This window comes from Leucoraja erinacea, chromosome 12 (assembly GCF_028641065.1).
Source record: "Leucoraja erinacea ecotype New England chromosome 12, Leri_hhj_1, whole genome shotgun sequence".
In the NCBI taxonomy this organism is placed as follows: Eukaryota; Metazoa; Chordata; class Chondrichthyes; order Rajiformes; family Rajidae; genus Leucoraja; species Leucoraja erinaceus.
The window spans coordinates 1,787,816-1,813,771 of NC_073388.1; the positions used below are offsets into that span (position 1 = coordinate 1,787,816).

General features: G+C 42.9%; 1 protein-coding gene across 4 annotated transcripts in view; it reads left to right on the forward strand.

The window, feature by feature from the left end:
• The window catches only part of klhl13 (kelch-like family member 13), a 166,380-nt gene that overhangs the window by 113,563 nt on the left and 26,861 nt on the right, over positions 1–25,956 (forward strand). The gene's annotated exons all lie outside the window — the stretch shown is intronic.

Genomic DNA, 25,956 nt, shown 5'->3' on the forward strand with positions numbered 1-25,956 from the left:
CATGAATCTTTTAGTGCACCAACTGAAAATTAAATTTAACTTGCAAGAAGCCCATAAGCAAGCAAAATATGAGGTGCTGTTTGGCCTCACTCTGACAATGGATGAGGCCCAGGACAGAAAGGTCAGTATGGGTAAGGGAGCTAAAAGTTTTTGGTAACTGGGAGATTGTGTAGGCCAAGACAGGTAGAAAGGTATTCAGCGAAACGTCAAGTCAAGAGAGTTTATTGTCATGTGTCCCAGATAGGACAATGAAATTCTTGCTTGCTGCAGCACAAAGGAATATGTAAACATAATACAGAACAGGAGATAAATGTTTAGTGTGTCTATATACCATAGACCATATATATATATACACAATAAATAAACAGATAAAGTACAATAGGCTGTTATAGTTCAGAGATTGTTTGATGGTGAGTTTAATAGCCTGATGGCTGTGGGGAAGAAACTGTTCCTGAACCTGGATGTTCCAGATTTCAGGCTCCTGTACCTTCTTCCCGATGGCAACGGAGAGATGAGTGTGTGGCCAGGATGGTGTGGGTCTTTGATGATGCTGGCAGCCTTTTTGAGGCAGCGACTGCGATAGATCCCTTCGATGGTGAGGAGGTCAGAGCCGGTGATGGACTGGGCAGTGGTCACAACTTTCTGCATTCTTTTCCGCTCCTTGACGTTCAAGTTACCGAACCAAGCCGCGATGCAACCAGTTAGTATGCTCTCTACAGTGCACCTGTAGAAGTTTGAGAGAGTCTTCCTTGACATACCGACTCTCCGTAATCTTCTCAGGAAATAGAGGCGCTGATGTGCCTTCCTTATGATTGCATCAGTGTGCTGGGACCAGGAAAGATCTTCGGAAATATGCACGTCCAGGAATTTGAAGTTCTTGACCCTTTCCACCATTGGCCCGTTGATATAAATGGGATTGTGGGTCCCTATCCTACCCCTTCCAAAGTCCACAATCAGTTCCTTGGTTTTGCTGGTGTTGAGAGCCAGGTTATTGTGCTGGCACCATTTGGTCAATCGGTCGATCTCACTTCTATACTCTGACTCATCACCATCAGTGATTCATCCCACAATAGTGGTGTCGTCGGCAAACTTGATGTTCTCACTATGTCCGGTTACACAGTCATGAGTATAGTATGAGGTCAGCAGAGGGCTGAGCACGCAGCCTTGAGGTGCTCCCGTGCTGATTGTTAACGAGGATGACACATTTCCACCAATACGGACAGACTGTGGTCTGTGGATGAGGAAGTCGAGGATCCAATTGCAGAGGGATGCGCAGAGACCCAGATCTGAGAACTTGGTATCCAGCTTGGAGGGGATGATGGTATTAAATGTCGAGCTGTAGTCTATGAATAACAGCCTGGCATATGTGTTTTTGTTGTCCAAGTGGTCCAGAACGGAGTGGAGGGCCAGTGAGATTGCATCCACCGTTGATCTGTTGTGGCGGTAAGTGAACTGCAGTGGGTCGAGGTTCTTCTCGAGGTAGGAGTTGATATGCGCCATGATCAACCTCTCAAAGCGCTTCATCACCACAGATGTTAGTGCTACAGGTCGATAGTCATTGAGGCACCTCACCTTGCTCTTCTTGGGCACTGGTATTATTGATGCCCTTTTAAAGCAAGTGGGAACCTCAGACATCAGACCTCAGAAGTGAGAGGTTGAAAATGTCCGTATAAACTCCAGCCAGTTGGTCCGCACAGGTTTTTTAGAACACGACCGGGTACACCATCAGGTCCAGGCACTTTCTGAGGGTTCACCCCCCTGAAGGATCTTCTGACGTCGGCCTCTGTGACTGTGACTGTGACTGAAATACCATCACGGCAAATGGGGGCTCGGGAAGGCACATCAGTGCTCTCCCTATCAGTGTTCCCCCTATTATAGCGGAACATAACAGTCCATTTTCAGCAATTAAACTAGTTCTTAAATTGCACTTGTGTAGGATTATATGCAAATTTAAATTATTCACTCAAGGAACCACCCTTGTCAAAGTGGATAATTGTATCTACTGCATGGAGTTGTACGCGATAACTATCAAGTACCGTAGTCCTGTAAATAGTGTCCACATAAGCAATGTTATAAATAAATGTTTTCATATCCTTCATGTCAATGTTCTTAAAGAAATATTTTCAAGAAGTGAAACTGCAGTTTGCACATTTACTTTAATCTCATTATTGGTGCCCTAATGATTTTTTTCTTTTCCATCTGAGACCAGTTTTCTATTTGTGTGGAGATTGTGTTTACTAACTGTGCAGTGGATAAAAAATGGTGCAGCTGAAATGCCTGTGCATCCGTCAAGCAATACCATCATGTATATTCATTTCTCAATGCATCTTCGGATATACATTGTCAAAGATAATTTGTTGGAAAATCCCTCAGATCCCCTATGTTTTGTTGAAGTTGTCAACAAGCTGCCAAAAATTAGAACATTCTTCTCAGATAGTGTTCGTTTCGCCGAATACCTCCGCTCAGTCCGCAATAACCTACCTGAACTCCCGGTGGCTCAGCACTTCAACTCCCCCTCCCATTCCCAATGCGACCTCTCTGTCCTGGGTCTCCTCCATTGCCAGAGTGAGCAACACCGGAAATTGGAGGAACAGCACCTCATATTCCGCCTGGGTTGCTTGCGTCCGGATGGCATCAACGTTGAATTCTCCCAGTTTTGCTAGCCCTTGCTGTCTCCTCCTCTTCCTTAACCCTCGAGCTGTCTCCTCCCATCCCCCCGCCCTCGGGCTCCTCCTCCTCCCTTTTTCCTTCCTTCTCCCCCCCCCCCATCAGTTTGAAGAAAGGTTTTGGCCCGAAACGTCGCCTATTTCCTTCGCTCCATAGATTCTGCTGCACCCGCTGAGTTTCTCCAGCATTTTTGTGTACCTTCGATCTTCCAGCATCTGCAGTTCCTTCTTGAACATTCTTCTCAGATAGTTTGCTTTGGTTTATTCTGGGATTTGCATGGTCTCTGATTTCATTTAATTGGTCGTGATGTTTATGACAATCAAAATTACTTTTGATGTGTGTTGCATTGCACCAAGGCCTAGTTTCCCAGAACACTTCCCTGCCATCAACAGATCCAGACCAGCTTCAACATAGAGTGCTGTGCTCACCACCTTGTTACTATGAGCAACGTAAAATGTGTTCAGTGTTTCAAAGCATTTCTGCGTTTCAGGTAAACATCCCTTTTTAGTATGAAAACCAGTAAACCTGATCATTATCATAGGAATTGGTTTGTGTCTTTGATGAAAGGAAAGGTCTTTTTGTGAAGGTGTGTCTTGAAAAATTTAGTGGATTCCTCTTTTAGGACTCCTATTTTAGAAGAACATACCTCCTCCTCCTCCTCCTTATTCTCAGGTCCAGATAAATAATGGTTACAGTTTACACAAATTTTTGATTTCAGTGATTCAGTGGTACTTTATTGTCACGTACCCAGACAGTTAAATTCTCTGTTTTGCCTACAATCCATTAAAATCATATACATGAACTCAATCACACACAAGTACAAGTGTAATGACTGTGCAAGAATAGATATCTTTGAAATTTGCTGCTAGAATGGCCAACCAATTCAAAGTCAAAATTCACTCCAACAGAATGTTCAGATCTGTGCTGATTTAAAGTTTATACTAATATTGCCACCCAATAGTAGCGACCTTCCATTTATACATCTAATATTTCTTGAAGGCTCGGAAAGGGGGGACTTAATCAAAACGATAGCAGGCAACCTTGGAAGCCTTACCCCATTACTCAAACCTCACGTCAAAAACCTTGGCGTGATATTTGACTCGGCATTGAAATTTGACAAACATGTCAATGCCGTGGTAAAAGCTAGCTTCTTCCAGCTTCGGACAATAGCTAAAATAAAACAATTCCTCCAGTTTGACGACCTCGAAAAGATCATCCACACATTTATCTCCTCCCACCTCGATTACTGCAACTCCTTTTACACTGGCATCAGCCAATCTTCCCTGTCTCGCCTGCAACTGGTCCAAAACGCCGCAGCGAGACTCCTGACGGGCACCCGAAAAATGTGCTATAGAAATAAAAGTGACTTGACTTGACTTAATCAGGTTTGCTATCAGGTGACTTTCTTGCTTCACTCATTAAAATTTGAATATTGGTGTTGGTGGAACTGGTGTTTTAGGTTGAGCTGAATAAATAATGGGCCTGTCCTACTTAGGCGACTTTTTAGGCGACTGCAGGAGACTGTGCAGTCGCCACATGTTCGCGGGTGGTTGCCGGGGAGTCGTCTCCATGGTCGTGAGGAGTTCCCGCATTCTGAAACATATTGAAAAATTAGCGGCGACTAGAATGAAGCCGCCATGGAGAGTAGCGAGAATTCTCGTGCCGTAGGTGGGTCGCCAGAAAGTCCTAGTGGGTTGCCAGGAGGTCGAAGGTTCTCGTATGTTCTTGTAAGTTGTAGCCGGTGCTGACCTGTGAATTTCATTGGCTCATTGGGAAAAAAAGAACGTAAGTAGTAGTTTTCAGAACCAAGGATAACCGACCGGTAATGTTAATGTCCGCCGAGCTTCACTGCCGAGTATCTCTGGCTCCTCTTCCTCTAACTTGACAGTCGCCTGAAAAATCACCAAAGTGGGACAGGCCCATAAGATTTATTGTGGAGAAAGAGAAATACTGGGGCCATGTGTTTGTCACCACCATTTTACTGAGTTCATTATGGATGGATTTATTGAATGTGCATATGCATAGATAGATTGGTTTAATGGAAGCACAGTAAAAATATCTAATACTTTATCCTGAGCTCTGATTTTCTGTGATGAATGGTGAGAACTGAAAAAAATTAACGGGATCGGTCAAAGTCAGCATGGATTTATGAAGGGGAAATCATGCTTGGCTATTCTTCTGGAATTTTTTGAGGGTGTAACAAGTAGAATGGTTATGGAAGAGCCAGTGGATGTGGTGTATTTGGACTTTCAAAAAGTCTTTGACATGGTCCCACACAAGAGATTAGTGTGCAAAATTAGAGCACATTGTGTTGGGGGTAGGGTATTGACATGGATAGAGAACTGGTTGGCAGACAGGAAACAGTAGGAATTAACTGGTCCTTTTCAGAATCGTTAGCTCGTGTGTGAGACAACGTATAGCGCGCTGTTAGCTTCTGTCGTCATCCAACATGTTGACATAATTGGTCGCCCGACGCATCACAGAGTGCATCGTGTCGTCGTTTCCGGGGCGTGCCACGAGGAGGCCTCTGTCATGATCCCCCTTTTCAGAATGGCAGGCAGTGATTAGTGGGGTGCGCAAGGCTCGGTGCTGAGACCCCAGATGTTTACAATATATATTAACGATTTAGACGAGGGAATTAAATGTAACATCTCCAAGTTTGCGGATGACACAAAGCTGGGTGGCAGTGTGAGCTGTGAGAAGAATGCTATGAGGCTACAGGGTGACTTGGATAGGTTGGGTGAGTGGGCAGATGCATGGCAGATGCAGTACAATGTGGATAAATATGAGGTTATCCACTTTGGTGACAAGAACAGGAAGGCAGATTATTATCTGAATGGTGTCAGATTAGGAAAAGGGGAGGTGCAACGAGACCTGGGTATGCTTGTACATCAGTCACTGAAAGTAAGCATGCAGGTACAGCAGGCAGTGAAGAAAGCTAATGGCATGTTGACCTACATTGCGAGAGGATTTGAGTTTAGGAACAAGGAGGTCCTACTGCAGTTGTACTTGGTGAGACTGCACCTGGAGTATTGTGTGCAATTTTGTTCTCCTAATTTGAGGAAGGACATGATTGCTATTGAGGGAGTGCAGCATATGTTCACGTGGTTAATTCCCGGGATGGCGGGACTGACATATGATGAAAGAATGGGTCGATTGGACTTGTATTTGCTGGAATTTAGAAGAATGAGAGGGACAGGGTAGATGGAGGAAAAATGTTCCCGATGTTGGGGGAGTCCAGAACCAGGGGTTACAGTTGAAGAATAAGGGGTAGGCTATTTAGGACTGAGATGAGGAAAAACTTTTTCACCCAGAGAGTTGTGAATCTGTGGAATTCTCTTCTACAGCAGGCAGTGGAGGCCAATTCACTGGATGTTTTCTAGAGAGAGTTAGATTTGGCACTTAGGCATAAGGGAATCATTGGGTACTGATTTTGGATGATCAGCCATGATCATATTGAATGGCGGTGCTGGCTTGAAGGGCGGAATGGCCTACTCCTGCACCTGTTTTCTATGTTTCTAAGCCATTGTTTATTTGTGACCGTTCTTTGATTGGTATATTTATTATCTCTCCAGGGTCGCCTTGAGATTAAAATTGATTTCCTGCATGGAAATTACTGAATTTCTAGAGATACATGGTTGGGAATGTTATCCATCTCCTGTATATATCTTTGTTTCTTAAGTTGAAGCAAAATATTGGAGATGGAGGGCTATTTGTGATAGCCTACAATCATTCTTGAGAGCATAGAGAACTGTGATTATAGACCATCTGGATCAATGGTAGCAGGGACTAAAACGTGGTTAAAGTGCAGATACCTCTCAAATGTGCAAAATTGGTAACCCTAGGTTAGTGTAATCTGGCTATAAGTCATGATTACATACTATGATTCCTCAGAGTTAACATTGTTTGTAATTTCAGCAACAAATTGGTGTATTTCATTAAGCAATCAGCTGTAAATCATTAAAAGCCTTTGTGTCCATGAAATTCAAATCTTCATCGTGTGCAGTGTCCAAGTTAACTTGCCGCATAGGGAGTTTTACTATGCAAAAAAAAGGGGAAAGGCTGTATTAATGAAAAGAACATTTCAAATTGAAGACAAAAATTCCATCATTATGCAGCTGTCTGATTGGAGAAGTTGCTTCACTACTGCTTATTTCTGGGGTGGTAGTGTATAGTAGAGTAGCTTCGGACACAAGGAAAGGAAGTTTCATCCTTCACAACAGACGTGAAGACCTGATCATGGTATTTTTGTCATCAAGATTGGTTTGCACCTGTAGTAATCATCACAGCAAATAGAAGCCATGAAGCTTTTAAGATGCAGTTATCTTTTGGAAGTGCATGTGGTGAGAAACATCAGGAAAACTGCTTCAAGCTTTGCCGAATTACATTTTTTTTGTATAAGCAGTTCTGCTAAATATAAATAATAATAATAATACATTTTATTTATGGGCGCCTTTCAAGAGTCTCAAGGACACCTTACAAAAATTTAGCAGGTAGAGGAAAAACATGTAAGGGGAATGAAATAAATAGTAGAGACATGACTAGTACACAAAGTAAATACAGAAGTCAATACAAAACACAGTATGAGGCAAATTAAAGCACAGATGAAAAGGGACGGCACGTGGGGCTAAGGATAGGCAGAGGTGAAGAGATGGGTCTTGAGGCGGGACTGGAAGATGGTGAGGGACACGGAATTGCAGATCAGTTGGGGGAGGGAGTTCCAGAGCCTGGGAGCTGCCCTGGAGAAGGCTCTGTCCCCAAAACTGCGGAGGTTAGACTTGTGGATGGAGAGGAGACCAGCTGATGTGGATCTGAGGGACTGTGAGGGTTGGTAGGGGGAGAGGAGGTGAATAGACATGAACAAAAGTAAACCAACTCACTGCAGCATTCTAGCTTTAAAACTCTTCTGTCCATGTAATTTGGTTAAAACCTGCTCCTCGGAATAACATTGTTCAGGAGAAAATCAGAAGGTGTCTTGGGCATCCCTTTGAGATTTCAATGTTGGATATCATTATTCTACCAGCTGTAATGCATTAAAATCCTGGCAACCATGAAGTTCAAATCTTTGCCGTACTTTAATGTGTTTAGCTGTGCCATTCATAGTTAATCCAATTCATAAATACTCCAGCTTGCCGTGCGTTAATCAGAAATCTTTAAAGAATGTGGAATCCTGGAGCTTATTCCGACACATTGCATAGAGGCAGGATTTATTTTATATATTGCTAGACTACAAAGAGGCAAAGGAGCAACGGGAGGCTAGATGATACCTGGTAGACAAGATGGTTACTACAGATGAGCTAGATGTGGACCATGATGGATGATATATAGGCAAACGTAACACGTTGACTTGATTAGGGCATCATTTGTTGCCTGAAAGCTGGAATGCGCTTGGATCATGCATGTAGCCTTGTGTGGACACTGGAGCCATTCTTTTCACAATTAAATTGGTGACAGCTTCATTTTGATTCTCCTAAATCCATCCATCATGTAGCAGATGATGGAAGCTTCCATTGGAAGCACCAGCCAGACAAGTGATCCACTGGAAACTCCAGTTACTTCCTTATACATTTGTTTCTTTATTGAACCTGTTATTTCCAGCAATTTTGAAACTATGATGACACTGGAGTGATTTATTCTTCAGCAACTTCGGACTGGAGAATGCTCCCAATTTGAAACGTCATTAATCCATGTTCTCCAGAGATGCTGCTTGACCCACTGAGTTACTTCAGCACTTTGTATCTTTATTTTCTAAACCAGCATCTGCAGCTCCTTGTATTTCCTTCTATTCTCCCATTTTGACAATGCCCTCAAAGTTGTTGCCTGTCGTTTAGATTGCTGTCTGTGGTGAGAGAATGCAGTCAGAAGCCATCCAAACTTTGAGCTGTTTGCATTAAACTATTAGCCCCGTCTATACCACACCTGTTTCAACGGGAAACCATGGAGTAAGGGGTGAGCACGGTGTAAGGTCAGTAGTCTGAGGCAGGCACCAAGGGAATGCATAAGAACAATTGCAAATGATGGTATTATTCTACAATTCCCATCCTTTTGTTTTTGTGGTTGGTATTGAACAAAAATTGTCATTAGCCTCGGGGCTTTACTCATGGAGAGTACTGAAGAGTATTGTTCAATATTTTTGGAGCTGTAAAAAACTTGACCTGACATGAGCTTTGGAAATAGTTTAATACTTTGCAAAGTTAGAAATGGAGCACCTCTCTAGGCAGCCTATCTAGCCTCCAGAATTCACTTGTAACCACAGTAATTATCAGGCTGATACTGGTGATTTTCTGATCAATGGTAATTTGGGACTATTTCTATTGGGAGAATGAGCAGTGGCAGTGTTGTTGAATGATCGGGGGAAGTTTACAAATCTCCTGTGCTGCACGCTTGTGTGCTGTACTAAGTTACTTAACATTTTGAATCCAAATGTTGATTTGCTCTCTGTGCATTGAGGGTACAGATTGTATCATTGTGATTGGCCTGGTTAACAGGCCTTCAAATGAATCTCAGGGTTAGGAGAACCACAGGGTTAGGAGAGATGCTTTAACGCTATCTGGAGGACCTAACTGTCACCTATCTACTGCCATGTTCATCCCTTGGTTCTTAAACAGGCAAGGGTTGTGTCTTTACAATCGACTGCTATTGTTGAACAAGCTCTGGGTTTGCATGAGGATCCCTGAGCATTGCATGAACATGGTTGGTTGGTCTATGGATCTTCAGGAAGCCTGCAATCCTGGCAAGGTCCACCACTTTGTTTAAGGAGAATAGGACAAATACCTTTTTTTTGCGTGGAGAGTGTCCTTGATGTCTCACATTTGTGCACTGTAAAGTTGCAAAGGCAGCACACATACACACACCTTGCCTGGAGGGGTACAGAGGTTTACAAGCTCACAGTGATAGTGCCCTTCATTTCTACAAATAACTCAACGCTGACTTAGATCTCTTCAAGAAGCATGAGTGTGGGGTTTTATCCCGTTGTTAACATCTGTAACTGTTAAATAGGATACAAAACAACTGTCTGAAGAGGGTCTCGACCCAAAACGTCACCCATTCCTTCTCTCCAGAGATGCTGCAGGCCGCTGAGATACTCCAGCGTTTTGTGTCTATCTTCGGTTTAAACCAACATCTGCAGTTCCTTCTTACACATACTAAACAACTATGTTTCTTTCCCCATAGATGCTGCTTGACCTTTGAGTATCTCTAGCATTTTCTTTTTTTTATCCCTGCAAGTAAATCCTTGTATCCTGCGTATGCTTCACTTTGGATATGAATTGCACATCTAGTTTCTCAGGTGCGATGTCAACTGGGTGTTGCAACTGGATAGAAGTCACCAATGCATTGTCATCATGCTTCATGCATGGTAGCAATGTCTAGATGGAAGTACATGATTCAAAGTTGAATTGTATCCTACATGCTGGGAGTTCCCACTGTGATTTGGGGATCAGTTTTACAGCCTGATCCAATCATGTAGTGCATAATGTGCAGGAAGGAACTGCAGATGCTGGTTTAAACCGAAGATAGACACAAAAAGCTGGAGTAACTCAGCGGGGCAGGCAGCTTCTCTGGAGAGAAGGAATGGGTGACATTTCGGGTCGAGACCCTTTCTTAACAAGGGACTCGACCCGAAACGTCACCCATTCCTTCCCTCCAGAGATGCTGCCTGTCCTGTTATGTAGTGCGTAATAATCCATCCACATAACGTACCAGATGAATGAATTTCTAATGTTTTGATTTCAACTTCCAAATGCTAAATGTTCGTCTACAGTCAGATTTTAAAAGATGTCAATAAGAAATACAAGTGACTGGCACTTCAGTCAGGAAATGTTGAGGACTCCATGTTGAAGCGTGTACACAATGCTTTGCAGGGAAATGTTCATAGAGATTTGTTTTGTGTATTTCCAGCCTGTGCACTGCCTATACAGTCAACCCCCATTATTATGGACCTCTTTATAACAGATTTCCTCAACTCTGTCCAGGGACCCCGACAGTCCTTTCAGGTTAGGCAGAGGTTCACTTGCACCTCCTCCAACCTCATCTAAGTTATCCGTTATTCAAGGTGTAGACTCTTATACATCGGCGAGACCAAACGCAGACTGGCCGATCGTTTCGCTGGCTCAGCCCGATGGTAGAAAAGCCCTGATTCTGCATGCCTTCACAAATACTGGAACTAGAGGTTGGTGTGTATGTGGGAGGAGCTGCCAAATGGAGGCAGTTGAGGCAGATACAATTGCAACATTTAAAAGACCCTTGGATATGTACATGGATGGGAAAGATTTAGAGGAATGTGGACCAAATGCTGGCAAACAGGACCTGCTTAGATGGAGTTTCTTGGTTTGCATGGAAATATTGCGCCGAAGGGCCTGTTTCCATGCACTATGACTATGACCCTATTGTGTCCATAAGCACACTGGAAGGAGCACCTTGCTCAAAGCTCTATGAAAGCCTCCAAAATAATTGGGTTACCTCTCATTGACCAACCTGTCCAATACATTTATGGAAAGTACAAGGTTTTTGCAAGAACCTGGGTTTCTGAAAGAATGTATGATTCAAAAAGTTAGGTTGAAGAAACATGCTTATACAGGTTTAGACTTTAGAGATACAGAGTGAAAACCGATCCTTCGGCCCACCGAGTCCACGCCAACCAACCCCATACCCAAGCACTATTCTGCTGACTAGGGGCAATTTAAAAATTACAGAAGCCAATTAACCTACAAACCTGCACGTCTTTGGAGGCAGACAGCACCCATAGTCAGGATCAAACCCGGGTCTTTAATGCTGTATGGCAGCAACTCTACTGCTGCGCCTCTGCTGTCAAAATTGATGTAATTATACCAAAGGTATTTAATATTTTAAAATGTGGCATATATTTTATATTGCAAAATATGTGCAAATGCATATTGGAAGCATAATGACGGATGGAATTAAAAATGAAGAGAATCAAAAAATATTAGTTGAGATTGTAGATGCACGATCTCACCAGAAAGCAAGTGCATCATCGTACCTGTCAACATTTATTATTGTGTAATAAACATGCTGGGGAAATGCCAATTAGCCAGACAAATAGAATGCTAATGTAATGAAATGATATTCTATGACCTTGAAGATGCTTTACAAAGTACTGATAATTGGGTTACCAAGAGGATTGAATGTTTTTGCTGTGCCACTTGTTCATTAAATGTTGGCATCTTATTGATGTGGTTGAGAACAAAGCACAGCAGAAGTCCTGCAAATACAGACAAAGACTGCTCCCAATGTGGACAGTGAATGCCTATTTGTGGCTGTTGAGATAAGCAAGAGAGTAAGTGGCTGCTGGTGGGCAGAGCAAATAGAAACATGGGAACTAGAATAGACTCTTCAGCCCCGAGAATGTCCTGTTTTCATAACATGATGGCTGATCTATATCTTATGGAACATCAAATCACTTTGGTTCGAGGATGGAAAAAATACACGGGCACAAAATGATTCTCTGAATGGGATGGGGGATTGTTGGATTTGTCACAATGCAATGAAACCGTGTATTATGTCCTCTTGCAAAAGCAGATAAAATCTCAATAGAGAAAAGCAGTACCTTTGACAGAGCAGTTATGTTCCTCATTGCTGCACGTAAATGTAAGCCTATATGTAAATATAATGAACACTGATGTGTTTAGTGATCAGGCAAGGTGAGCATCATTCACTATGCATATTCGCTTCTGAACAGAATTACTGGCCATGTCGTCTTCATTGAGACATGGTTATATTGAATGGCGGTGCAGGCTCGAAGGGCCGAATGGCCTACTGCACCTATTTTCTATGTTTCTATGAGATCATGATATCTAGATGCTTCACTTGCAGTCTTATACTTTCAAAGATGGTTCATTGTGCTGGAAAAAGCATTTAATGTACAAAAACATGTCTGCTGCATAACAGGATTTATACTTTTTTTTACATTGGCATGCCTTTGATTTTCTTCAATGCGTAGAAATTTTGGATGTTATACTGTTTACATACTGTTGTACTTTTCCACATACCATGGAGACTTTTCTAGGCACAATACTGGGCTAGATTGTGTTGGCCCAGTCCACTTGTCCAGAATGGGTCTCTGCAGACCGTTTAGTCCTACTCTTATCCAAGAGGATTATCTCCTTGTGGCTTCCAGGGTGTACGACCCAGTGCCATAAATATTTGCTAACTATCTAAAGTGGTGGCACATGAAAGCACTGACATCATGCTCATATTCATGGCCACACGTAGTAATCTGCAGTGCTGCTGCCAGTACTAAAATTATTCATTTCAGTAATCCCCTTCATACTTGTAATATTGAACAAGAAGGAAATACTTCTAATGTATAATGTTTTAGAATTGTTGCCTCTGGTTCTTCAGAACCAGCATTCTTGATGTTCACTGCTACAGGTAAAATTAAATAGCTGTTTTCTCTCCATTGTTTTCACATCTTAGGCAATCCAATGAACGCAGTGCAGAACTGCTTTTCACTAACAGAACATCATAGATGAGGCCCTCACTCGTGACTCTTCGGTACCCCGCAGCTCCGCCCTTACTCCCCATCCCCCTAATCGCAACAGAGACAGATTCCCCCTAGTCCATACCTTCAACCCCATCAGCCGCCACATACACCACATAATCCTCCAAAATTTCTGCCACCTCAAATGGGATCCCACCATTAGCTACATTTTCCCATCTCCTTACACCTTTCCGCCTTCCACAGAGACCATTCCCTCCGCAACTCCCTGGTTAACTCATCCCTTCCCACCCAAATCACCCCCTCCCCAGGTACCTTCCCCAGCAAATGTATAAGATGCAACACCTGTTGCTATACCCCCCCTCGACCCTGTCCAGGGACCCCGACAGTCCTTTCAGGTTAGGTAGAGGTTCACTTGCACCTCCTCCAACCTCATCTACTGTATCCGTTGTTCAAGATGTGGACTCTTATACATCGGCGAGACCAAACGCAGACTGGGCGATCGTTTCGCAGAACACCTTCACTCAGCCCGCCTGAACCAACCTGACCTCCCAGTTGCTGGACACTTTAATTCTTCTTCCCATTCCTACACAGACCTTTCTGTCCTCGGTTTCCTGCATTGAGGTCAGTGAGGCTAAACGCAAATTGGAGGAACCGCATCTCATATTTCGCTTGGGCAGCTTTCAGCCCAGTGGTATGAATATTGATTTATCTTACTTCAGGTAGCCCCGGCATTCCCCCTCTCTATCCCTCCCCCACCCAGCTCACACTAACTTCTCATTTTCACCCTACAAACAGCTAGCAATGGCCTATTTCCCTTATCATCCTTAGTTTCTTGCATATCTTTCATTCAGATGCTGCCAGTCCCGCTGAGTTACTCCAGCTTTTTGTGTCTATTTTCAATAACACAGTTGATCTTCAAAATTTATGCTTCATTTAGATTGTAATTTTAATCAGCTTATCTAGAGTCCTGTCAGAACAGTGTTATGCAGTCACCAATTTAAGACAAAAGGAAACAAGTAAAAATGTAGTTAATGATGTAAAGAAGGACCTACGAATGGAATAAAAAATATTATATCTGCATAGCTCCTTTTATGACATTTTACAACCAATTTATTCCTTATTGGAATTGTGGTAAAAATGTGGGGTTTACAAATAACAGTTTGGAGTGTTATGTGGAGTTCAAGTTGTCCTCTCATAGGAAGGATGTCATTAAACTGGAAAGGGTACAAAAAGATTCAAGAGGATGCCACCAGATCTGGAATGTTTGACATAAGGTGAAGCTGAATGGGCTTTTTCTGGTTGGCTGCCAGTGACCAGCGGAGTTCTGTAGGGGTCGGTGCTGGGGCCGCTGCTCTTCACATTGTATATTAATGATTTGGATGAAAGGATTGAAGCCTTTGTGGCCAAGTTTGCAGATGATACTATAATAGGTGGAGGGGCAGGTAGTGTAGAGAAAGCAGGACTTGGATAGGTTGGGAGAGTGGGCAGAGAAGTGGCAGATGAAATATGGTGTAGCAAAGTGTGGTAGGAATAAAAGTGTGGATTATTTTCTAAATGGGGAGAGAATCCATAAAACTGAGGTACATAGGGACTTGGGAGTGCTGGTGCAGGATTTCCAAAAGGTTAATCTGTAAATTGAATCGGTAGTAAAGAAAGCAAATGCAATGCTAGCATTTATTTCAAGAGGGCTTGTATAAAAAAAACAGGGATGTAATGCTGAGGCTCTATAAGGCGCTGGTCTGGCCGCAATTGGAATATTGTGAGCAGTTTTGGGCACCATATCTGAGGAAGGATGTCCTGGCTCTGGACAGGGTCCAGAGGAGTTTTACAAGAATGATCCCAGAAATTAGTGGGTTAACATATGATGAGCATTTGGCAGGATTGGGCCTGTACTCGCTGGAGTTTAGAAGAATGAGGGTGGGACTTCATTGAAACGTACAGAATAGTGAAAGGCTTGGATGGAGTGGATGTGGAGAAGATGTTCCCACTAGAGTCAGAGTGATACAGTGTGGAAACAGGGACTTCAGCCCTACTTGCCCACACCGGCTAACATGTCCCATCTACACTAGTCCCACCTGCCTGCGTTTGGCCCATATCCTTCCAAACCTGTCCTATCCATGTATCTCTCTAACTGTTTCCTAAACATTGGGATAGTCTCTGCCTCAACTATTTTCACTGACAGCTCGTTTAATCTTGCGCTCCAAGGTATAGAGTGCTAGCCTTCTCAACCTCTGCCTACAGCTCAAACCTTCTAGTCCTGGCAACATCATCGTAAATCTCCTCTGTACCCTTTCCAGCTTGACAACATCTTTCCTATAACACGGTGCCCAGAACTGAACACAATAAGCGGAAGAGTCTAGGACTAGTTATAGCCTCAGAATTAAAGAAATTAAAGAATATAGAAATTAATTACATATTACAATATTTTAAAAACAGTTAGATGGGGCATCCTGGTCAGCCTGGACAAGTTGGGCCGAAGGGCTTCTGACCAAATGTCTCTATGTCACAGGCAGGTACTTGAATACGAAAGGTTTGGAGGGATATGAGCCAGGCATATAGGGTAGGTGGGAGTTGTTCTGTCAGCCAACTTGGTCAGCATGGACGAGTTGGGCCGAAGGGTCTTTTTCGTGCTATTTTGCAATATTTTGTACATTGCATAAAATGTGTAACACATCTGTTGGAAGCAAAATGTATAACCTGTTGTCCCTTGGAAATGCAATGCATGATCCATTGTCCTTCACTTTTTGCTGTTCCATTAAATCAGCATGTCTAATTAATGTCATACTTTACAAGAGAACAGTAAACCTATCTGTGGAGTCCATGGTATTATTTTCATGCACAGCAATAAAATCAAGATGTGATTGTTAACGTTTTTCTTTTTGCTTATTGAAAAACATGAATGAAATTTTGTGTTGCTATCTGTAACAGAGCTGCAAGACAAATTTATTGCAGATATTTGTGACAATGTACTAATACATAAAACAAGCTTTTAAACCCTTTTATACCAGTAAACTGTATGATGAATGGTGGAAATGATATCTTATCTGTCCATTCAACACGTCATGATGTGAAACACCTAGTGATGCCTCAGCATTCCCCTTCAAACCATGATGACTGAATCATACGACCAATCGTCAAACACATTTATTATCGGTGGGACTTTACTGCCTTATTGTTCACTAAAACAGTATTTTTCTCTGAACTAATTGCCATATTAGTCAATATAGCAGTCATTTTCAAAAACAGTTCATTGTAGGTGGCCTATAAAACTTGTTTGGGACACCTCCTGGAATACTCTTTTAAATTTGTTCCTTTTTTTCTGGGAGTTTGACCATGTATGATTTACAAATTTACCTTGTATTTTTTTTTAAACAAGCTTACTGCTTGTCCACAGTTATATAAACATTGCAGATAGACACAAAAAGCTGGAGTAACTCAGCGGGACAGGCAGCTTCTCTGGAGAGAAGGAATGGGTGACGTTTTGGGTCGAGACCCTTCTTCAGACTAATGTAGGGGAAGAAGAAAGGAAGAGGCGGAGACAGTAGGCTGTGGGAGAGCTGGGAAGGGGAGGGGAAGGAGGGAGAAAGCAAGGACTACCTGAAATTGGAGAAGTCAATGTTCATACCGCTGGGGTGTAAACTGCCCAAGCAAAATATGAGGTGCTGCTCCACCAATTTGCAGCGGGATTCACTCTGGCCATGAAGGAGGCCCAGGACAGAAAGGTTGGATTCGGAATGGGGTGGGGAGTTGAAGTGCTGAGCCACCGGGAGATCAGGTTGGTTATTGCGAACTGTGCGGAGGTGTTGGGCGAAGCAATCGCCAAGCCTGCGCTCTACACCGATGTAGAGCAGTTGACACCTAGAACAGCGGATGCAATAGATAGGGGAAATAGATGGTCATTCTAATATCCACGGCAACCTCATTGGAAATGGAAATGTTACCTTTCTTGTTCGAGTTTCTATCCAGGAAACTCATTGGCACAGGAGATCACTCTGAACTCTGATATGTGTGCACTGCTGACTAGCATCCCCCTCTACTTGTGATTGGCCTGTCACTGATTGTTTTGCATTTTATTCAGTCAGCAAGGGGCAAACAACAAAATCGGATTTGGCAGATTTATGAGCTCTTTCTCGCTGATGGGTGAGTGGCTGAAGCTGGGAGGCATTAGGTGCATCCAGAGATTCATGAATTCTGGGAATGCCACCTGAAAGGTCAAGTCAAGTCACATTTATTTATACAGCACATTTAAAAATACACCTCTCGTTGGCCAAAGTGCTTTACATTTGTTATAAGAATAGTATAAACAAACAAAGTACACACTTATATACATATAGCCCTCGCTCATTGGACGTCAGGAAAAGCTTGGGAGTATAGATAAGATTTTAGTCTTGACTTAAAGGAGTCGATGGAGGGGGCAGTTCTGATGGGAAGGGGGATGCTGTTCCACAGTCTAGGAGCTGCAACCGCAAAGGCGCGGTCGTCCCTAAGCTTATGCCTAGACCGCGGGATATTCAGCAGCCCCCAAGTCGGCCGATCTGAGGGACCTGGAGGTGGAGTGGTGGGTGAGAAGACTTTTAATGTAGGAGGGGGCAAGCCCATTAAGGGCTTTGTAGACATAGAGGAGGGTCTTGAAATGTATACGGAACTGCACAGGGAGCCAGTGGAGAGAGGCCAGGATCGGGGTGATGTGGTCCCTTTTTCAGTGATGTCTTAAGGAACAGAATAAATCGTGACAGGGACCTGTGCAAAATTTTCCAGACCGTTTTGCGAATCCACACTCTGCAAAGAGGTGGGCAACCGTCTCCTCTCCATAGCAGCCGTCTCGAAGGCAGCGTGCGCTGGTAGTGAGGTTCTGACGATGCAGGAAGGGTCTGACTGGGAGCCAAGCCAGGTCTTGGTGCTTGTTGGTGAGTTCTGGCAATGAGGCATTTTGCCAGAACTCTGCTCTGGGAACCACGCCACAGGATCCATGGAGTCATTTCCCTGCAGTGCCTGCAGGACGTTCCGTGCTGACCACTGCCCGATGGATTGGTCAAAGGTGTTCGTCCAGAAGAACCTTTCCATGAGCAACAGATGGTGCAGCAATGTTCAGCTGACTGGCACAGAGGATTCTGTGATTTATGAACTGTTCCCAGGGACGCATTCAGAGACTGACATCGAGTGCTGCTGGAAGGTCATCAACTCGGTGAAAGACGCTCTTTGGTCTGCCCGAGCATTGTTGACCTCCCAGTGGAGCGGGATGTCCGTCGGGGAATGTTGCCAACTGGCCCGCTGCAGACTGCAGGAGTACATGCTGAGGGACGCACAGACGCTCGGTGAAACCAACGCCAAGGCTCTGTGGGGGAGGACCACAGTCTAGGGTCCTTCCGCTGCTGGACCTGGGCAGGGTGTCATGGAGACATCCCTCAAAATAAGGGAAGGGATTCCACGCCAGTGGGCCACATGAGGGGCATGGGTGGGGGTGAAATTTGGGTAATTTGTGTAAACAGTATTGAATGTTTTGCACAGTTCCTGTATTATATATATTTATTACTTGAATAAAGTGTATTTTGAAATTAGAAAAATAAATAAATAAAAAGATGTCTTAAGGAATAGACTCACGATTTTACGCATGACACAACTTGTCTGCTGAATCTTTGTTTAACTCAATCAATAACAAATCCCTTGATAGGGGAAAGAAAGCAATGAAATTTAGTTTAGTTAACAGATACAGCATCTTACTCAGTAATTCCACAGCTATCCACTGGAAGTTGTTTTTTCAAAAAAACTTTTTGCATTATTTTACTTTTATGATGCTGCTTCGGCTTAGGGCAATAACTTGGATGCTGCATGTTCCCTTACATTCGTAGGTAAAGGTGATAACAATCTGGACTTGAGAGTTTATCAGAGAATTGATGCGAGTCAAGGAAGTTTTAATCGTGGAGTACATGTGATGGTGATCAATGGTCAGCGTGGACTCGGTCGGCTGAAGGGCCGGTTTCCATGCTGCACATCTATATCTAGTCTCTAAAACCAAAACTAAACCAGCTATTCCGACAGTAATTCATCCATCTGTGAAATTTGCGGAGTTATTCTCTCGGCCTCCTTGCTGATTCACAAACACAGCACAGATAAACAGGTGTAGTTACCTTCTAATTGCCTCATTAAGTCATTTGACCTGGCCTAACCCAATCCTAGATAGAAACACCGAAAATAGGTGCAGGCGTAGGCCATTCGACCCTTCGAGCCTGCACCGCCATTCGATATGATCATGGCTGATCATCTAACTCAGTATCCCATCCCTGCCTTCTCTCCATACCCCCTCATCCCTTTAGCCACAAGGGCCACATCTAACTCCCTCGTAAATATAGCCAATGAACTGGCCTCAACTACCTTCTGTGGCAGAGAATTCCACAGATTCACCATTCTCTGTGTAAAAATTGATTTTCTCATCTCGGTCCTAAAAGACTTCCCTCTCATCCTTAAACTGTGACCCCCTAGATCTGGACTTCCCCAACATCGGGAATAATCTTCCTGCATCTAGCCTGTCCAATCCCTTAAGAATTTTGTAAGTTTCTATAAGATCCCCCCCCTCAATCTTCTAAATTCTAGTGAGTACGAGCCGAGTCTATCCAGTCTTTCTTCATATGAAAGTCCTGCCATCCCAGGAATCAGTCTGGTGAACCTTCTCTATACTCCCTCTATGGCAAGAATGTCATTCCTCAGATTAGGAGACCAAAACTGTACGCAATACTCCAGGTGTGGTCTCACCAAGACCCTGTGCAACTGCAGTAGAACCTCCCTGCTCTTATACTCAAATCCTTTTGCTGTGAATGCTAACATACCATTTGCTTTCTTCACTGCCTGCTGCACCTGCATTCCTACTTTCAATGACTGGTGTACCATGACACCCAGGTCTCGTTGCATCTCCCCCTTTTCCTAATCGGCCACCATTCAGAAAATAGTCTACTTTCCTGTTTTTGCCACCAAAGTGGATAACCTCACATTTATCAGATATGTCTTTACCCCTATCCATCCCTTTTACCATCTCCTCTGCAATGGAAAATTACCAATGCTTTCTCTTTCTAGTCCTAACATAGAACATGGAACAGTACAGCACAGGAACAGGCCCTTCGGCCCACTTGTTTGTGCCAAACAAGATGCCAACATGATCCCGATGAAGTAACTCTGACGTGAAATATCAGTTCTATTTTTCTTTCCACAGATGCTGACAATCCATTGACTGACTCCAGCATTGTCTCTATTTGCTCCTGCTCTGACCCACTTCTTTGTTAATTTTTTTCAACTCTCCACAAGAGTAAACCTGCACTTCCCCCACCATTCTCCCAGCCATCACTCCTGTAAGAATGTATTTATTTTGGACCGTTGTTGTTCAGGTGTACCCTCTGCTTTGTATAGATCACATTTCCTTAGAAATGTTCCCTGCAATGTCATGTCCTCCCTATTGTACGATTTCTTCAGCCAGCCATCCATCTAACTTACACTCTATTCATCTATTTGCTCCCCAATTTCCATACTTGACACCAAAGGATTGTGATCTGACATTCTAGTAATCCCACCACCGTGACAATATTTTACCAATTAAAATTCCAATCAAGTAGAAATGGTGAAATATTACCTTTATAGCTTCACCAGTCACTGATTCCAACATCATGTCATCTTTTATTACTGGCCTATTTGAGCAAAAAAAAACCCACATCCATGAACACTATGTGTGTAGGAAAGAACTGCAGATGCTGGTTTAAATCAAAGATAGACACAAAATGATGCGGTAACTCAGCGGGACAAGCAGCTTCTCTGGAGAGAAGTAATGGGTGATGTTTTGGATTCAGACACAAAACGTCACCCATTCTTTCTAGAGATGCTGCCTGTCCTTCTGTTACCACGGCATTTTGTGTCTAACACTGTATTTGTGCTTGATGCAATTGCAGAATCATTTATTTTGATTTAGAATAAATAAAACGTGCTTTGTTAATGAACCATTAAATACACTTGCTTTCCAGATAATTAGGTGGGTGATGTGTTTTATTCAGGGTGTTATGATCTGAGAAGCATTGTTTGAATGGCAGGGAGCAGATTTAAATGTTTACAGAAGGAAATTTGACGTATACTTGAAAAACATTTCAGGCCAATGCAGAAAAATCTGTGGTGGGAGAGACTAATTAAAGAACTTTCAAAGTGCCAGTGTAATCTTGTTGGGATGGAAGGCCTCTGCGCTCTATGGTGTTGTGCTATTCTAGCTTGCGAGTATGGTGCTGCAGCAGCTTTGAATGCCAAAATCTTTTTGCTGTCAAATAATGTAATGAATGATGGGCAGCTGAAAGCACAATGCAGTGCTGTTTGAATAACAATCTTACTCCATGAGCACATGACACGCCGTTCTCCAAAACTCAATAGCTTGTTCAAACTAAGTAGACTCATCACTTCACCTAATTTTATCCGCATTCAATATTTGGCTGCCTTGTTGTCATACCATTTATGAATTCTGCTCATTTCAATTTGCTCATGACTTGCATAGTCACATTGTTCAAGAATATATTAGGCCACGATAGAAATGACCGGTTTTAAACCAGAGTGAAAGTTGTACAGCCATTGGTCCTGCTTCGGTTTGGTTTTAAGATTTAATGTGGTTAATTAACTTGGATTTGGTCATTGCTCTTGGTCTCATTGCTAGTGGCTCCCTTTTGAACAGCAGAACAATTCACCTCAACCACACTAAAACATATCTGAGTCTGAAACTATGAGAGATGGTAGAATTGTAGGCGACCACTCATCATGTCACTGTTAAATTATTTCAAGAGATATTCCATAGGTGTGATGATCAAAGCCACATGCTACCACGCAGTGGATACTCCTCATCTAATGTGCATTGTAGTTTTATTGAAGGAATATAATCTAGTGAGCGTCGCAGTTTTTGAAACTGTCAGTTATCTGAAATGGTAGTTTGAGAGCTACATCATGCATTTCTGTACTGATGTACCAACTACTCACGTGCCCCAAAGCAGCTGTGTTAGCTTGGAGTGCAGTGACTGTGAAAGTACAAGCAGAGCAGCCATTAACATACAAGATCCAATCAGTAGCCATGCAATTATGTATAATTAATATATGATATAATTTTAGAAGATGGGCATTGGATAGAACATCAGGATACTTTAATTCAAATAGTACCACAGTCTGTAAATTAGTCGGCGTCACTTTCCCAGCGTTAAAGAGTCTTGTTTGCAATAATGCAATGAGTCTGCAATAATGCAGTTTTCAAGTTTGCTATGTTTTGGCATTGCTCAAGTGTATCTGTCGACAGTGTAAACCACTAAATGGGGCTTGAGCAGAATGGGGCTTGGTTCTTCCCGGTGGCGCCAGCCTGAAATGGTGCCTGAACGCTGCTGATTCTGAGCCAAGATATTGCTACATTTGACCATTGCACTCGTACATTTGCCAAGAAACAACATTGACACAAACATCAGGATTATATGTCATTTTCTTTCAGAGGAAAAAAAACAAGGCTTTGCCACTATGTAATAGGCTAACTTTATATAAAAAGAAATATTTTTGGTTAATTATATACTAAGAGATGAATGTGGGGGCTATTTTTGTAACTGTGTCAGTACCGGAGTGTCATGGCATTGGATGGATATAATGAGAAACCATATTTTTAGTTTTAAAAGGTGCTTTTTTTATACACTCGAGATTCAAATCGGCTGGCTGTTAATTATCTCATGTCCTGGCTAGAATTTGTCTTGATAATAAGTATAATAGCTGTAGTTCATGGGATCAGGCTGTCTACAAGAACCTGCCCATTCTCAGCAGTGACCACTTCTGAAGCTTTTCACTGCATAGGTCTCCCCCGGTTAACAAAGAACACTTGATGCAAGAAAGTTCATGTAGTGAAAGGTACACTAAACTTTTTACTTTTGTTGGGATTGAAATGTTGAATTGGAAACTCATCAGTATCTGAGCAGTGAACTTTGTTAATGCCAGGTTAGCAGGATGTTGGTTTATTGATATTCAAGCACATTTGTAATTCAATTTTTTTAAACATTGCACAGATAAATGTCAGTGAACCGGGTTCATTTAAAGAGAGTGTGAGAAGCAGGACTAGACAACTGGTCATGAATCATGGGAAGGCGAGCGTGCGCAGGCAAGTTGATAATGAGCATGGGGTCTGGAGCCCATCACAAGTATAGAACTGGAGCCCTGGTGATTGTTCCGTGATTACAAATAGACACAGTGGCTGGTAAAACTGCTGCCTCATAGTGCCAGAGATCTGGGTCTGTGTGGAGTTTGCACGTTCTCCCTGTGACTGCGTGGGTTTCCTCTGGTGCTCCGGTTTCTTCTCACATCCCAAAGACGTGCAGGTTTACAGGTTAATTGGCTTCTAAATATCCCCTAGCATGAAGGGAGTGGACAAGAAAGTGGGATAATTAGTTTAAATAGATGATAGTCAGCATGGACTCAATGAGCCAAATGGTTTCAATGCTATGTTTCTAAAACTAAACTAAATTTCTTGGCTTGAAAGAAAAACTCTGGAAATTTTCCATCTATTACTTCTACCATAACAACAGTTCTTAGTGTGCTGATGAAGTCTTTGGCAAACTATTTGCACAAAGGAGCATGTGATTCAAAGCACTTAGAAAATCTTTAGAATTAGTTTCCATCGGTGTGCAGCTGAGGCATTGCTACAGCTGTGAGAGGATATTGGAATGTCAAAAGGTAGAATCAGATTGTTCATGTGTGATTTAAATAGACTTTGCCTCTTGCCTCACACTCAGTCATGTTTAGCAATTGAAAATTCCAGAAATTTGTTGAACAAAAAAGTAACACATACAAAACACTAAGAATCAATTCAGTTCAAACTAGTGGCAATTAATTTCCATAAATCTTCTCACGGCGTGAAAACAAACTCTCAAGGGCTTGGGTAAAACTGAATTAGTATGCTGTTGAGCAGGCACTGAAAGGAAAATGCAGCATCTAGGCCAGGTCGCAGTGGGGAAGCTGGAGTGAGTGATGGATCTGGAGTGATTCGGATATTGCTGGCGATGGAAGTGTGGGGGCTTCTGCCGTTGGGGATATGATTGAAGCCTGGTAGTGGGTGCCTGCAGTGGTTCAGTACCGGCATTTAATATCCAATTTGGTCAGGGTGCTGGGGCTGGGTGCTGATTTGGAGACCTCATTGATTGGTTGGTGCTGAATTTGATGAACAAGCTCTAATTGGAGCCTGGGAGAACTTTTCATGGCTGACAACAGAGGTTCAATCAGGGCCAGAGGGCGGGTATCAGAGACTAGCGTGGGAGCTGGGGTTGGGAGAGTGAATTTCTACGTGTGTTGAGATCAGATAGGAGCTTTTATTAAAAGGGTTGGGTTGGAATCACTGGAGACTATAATAACTGGACAGTTAGGGAGATTGTGGCATGCCCTTGTTGGAGTAAGATTGGTGGGTAGGAGAATGAGAAGGTGATTCTTTTGTTTGGAGCTTTGGGGGTGGGAGGGGGCAAAGGAGGAAATGTGTGTTTTGTGCGGAGGATAGGTCGACGTTGGTATTGTGCTTTTCTTCCAGACATTTGTTGATTCATGATTGTTCTCATCAAACCAGTCCTGGCAAACCCACTGCAGATTGTGAACTGAGATGCTCTGCTTGGAATGGTGTGGCAAGCAGAATCAATAATGTCATGTGATATGAGCATAATTAGGCCATTCGGCCCATTAAGTCTACTCCGCCATTCTATCATGGCTAATCTATCTCTTCCTCCTCACGCCATTCTCCTGCTTTCTCCCCATAACCCTTGACTCACGTAATAATCAAGAATCTATCTATCTCTGCTTTTAAAAATATCCATTGAATCCGTAATGTTCCGAAGAGAATCTGGGGGAAATGGGAGCAAGGAACAAAGCCGGAGGTCAGGAGATTGAGCAGCATTTATCTGTGGTTGGAAAGGAATGGTTGATGTTCCACGTCGATCCCCAGTGTCAGAGTGCACAGCTACTATGACTATGGACAGCTCTGGGGGAAATTGATGGGAATGTGGGGAGAATAAAGTTTGTTTAGTGTCTGTAGAGTTAGAGTGGGTGCTTGATAATCGGTATAAACTCAGTGGGCTAAAGAGCCTGTTTCCATTTCTGTATTTTTGATAACTCAACCTAGAGATGAGATAAAAGCTAGAGATGAAAAGGAGACACCCCGCGCTTCTCTCCTTACTCGCACCCTTCTGACTCCCTTTCATCTCCAGCCTTTGTCCACCCATGTGCACATGTATCCACCTCTCACTTGCCAGGCTTTGATTCCACTCCCACCTCTTTTCCAGCTTTCTCCCCCCTACCACAAACCATGTGAAGATGGGGCCCGACCCAAAACATCACCTATCCATGTTTTCCAGAGATGCTGCCTGACCCACAGTTACTCCAGCATTGTGTGTTCTTTGTAGATATCCTTGATTTGAGTTTAGTTTCTCAGAGAGATAGCCACCAATCATTGGAGAGTAGTTTTCTAAACTTTAATTTTGCTTTTCACAGTCCTTTTCAGCTTGGGTAGATTCTCTATTCAGCAGTTCTCTCTGCACTAATTACATAAAGATCTTTGGTACCAATCTACTATCTTGCCTTTATTATCACAATACATTTTTGCAGATACTGTGCGTTTTTTTACAATAATAATTAAAAAAAACTTGCTTAATGTACATAATTTATGGGCTGATTTACACTTATTATGTAGCAACCTTTCTTTGGAGATATATTGTGGAATAATGTGAAAATGCTGAGCTGTTGAAGCACTGACTGGTCTGATTGCTTTACTACTGACGTGATGTACCAGGCAACTGTCTTTCATTCCCACCGTG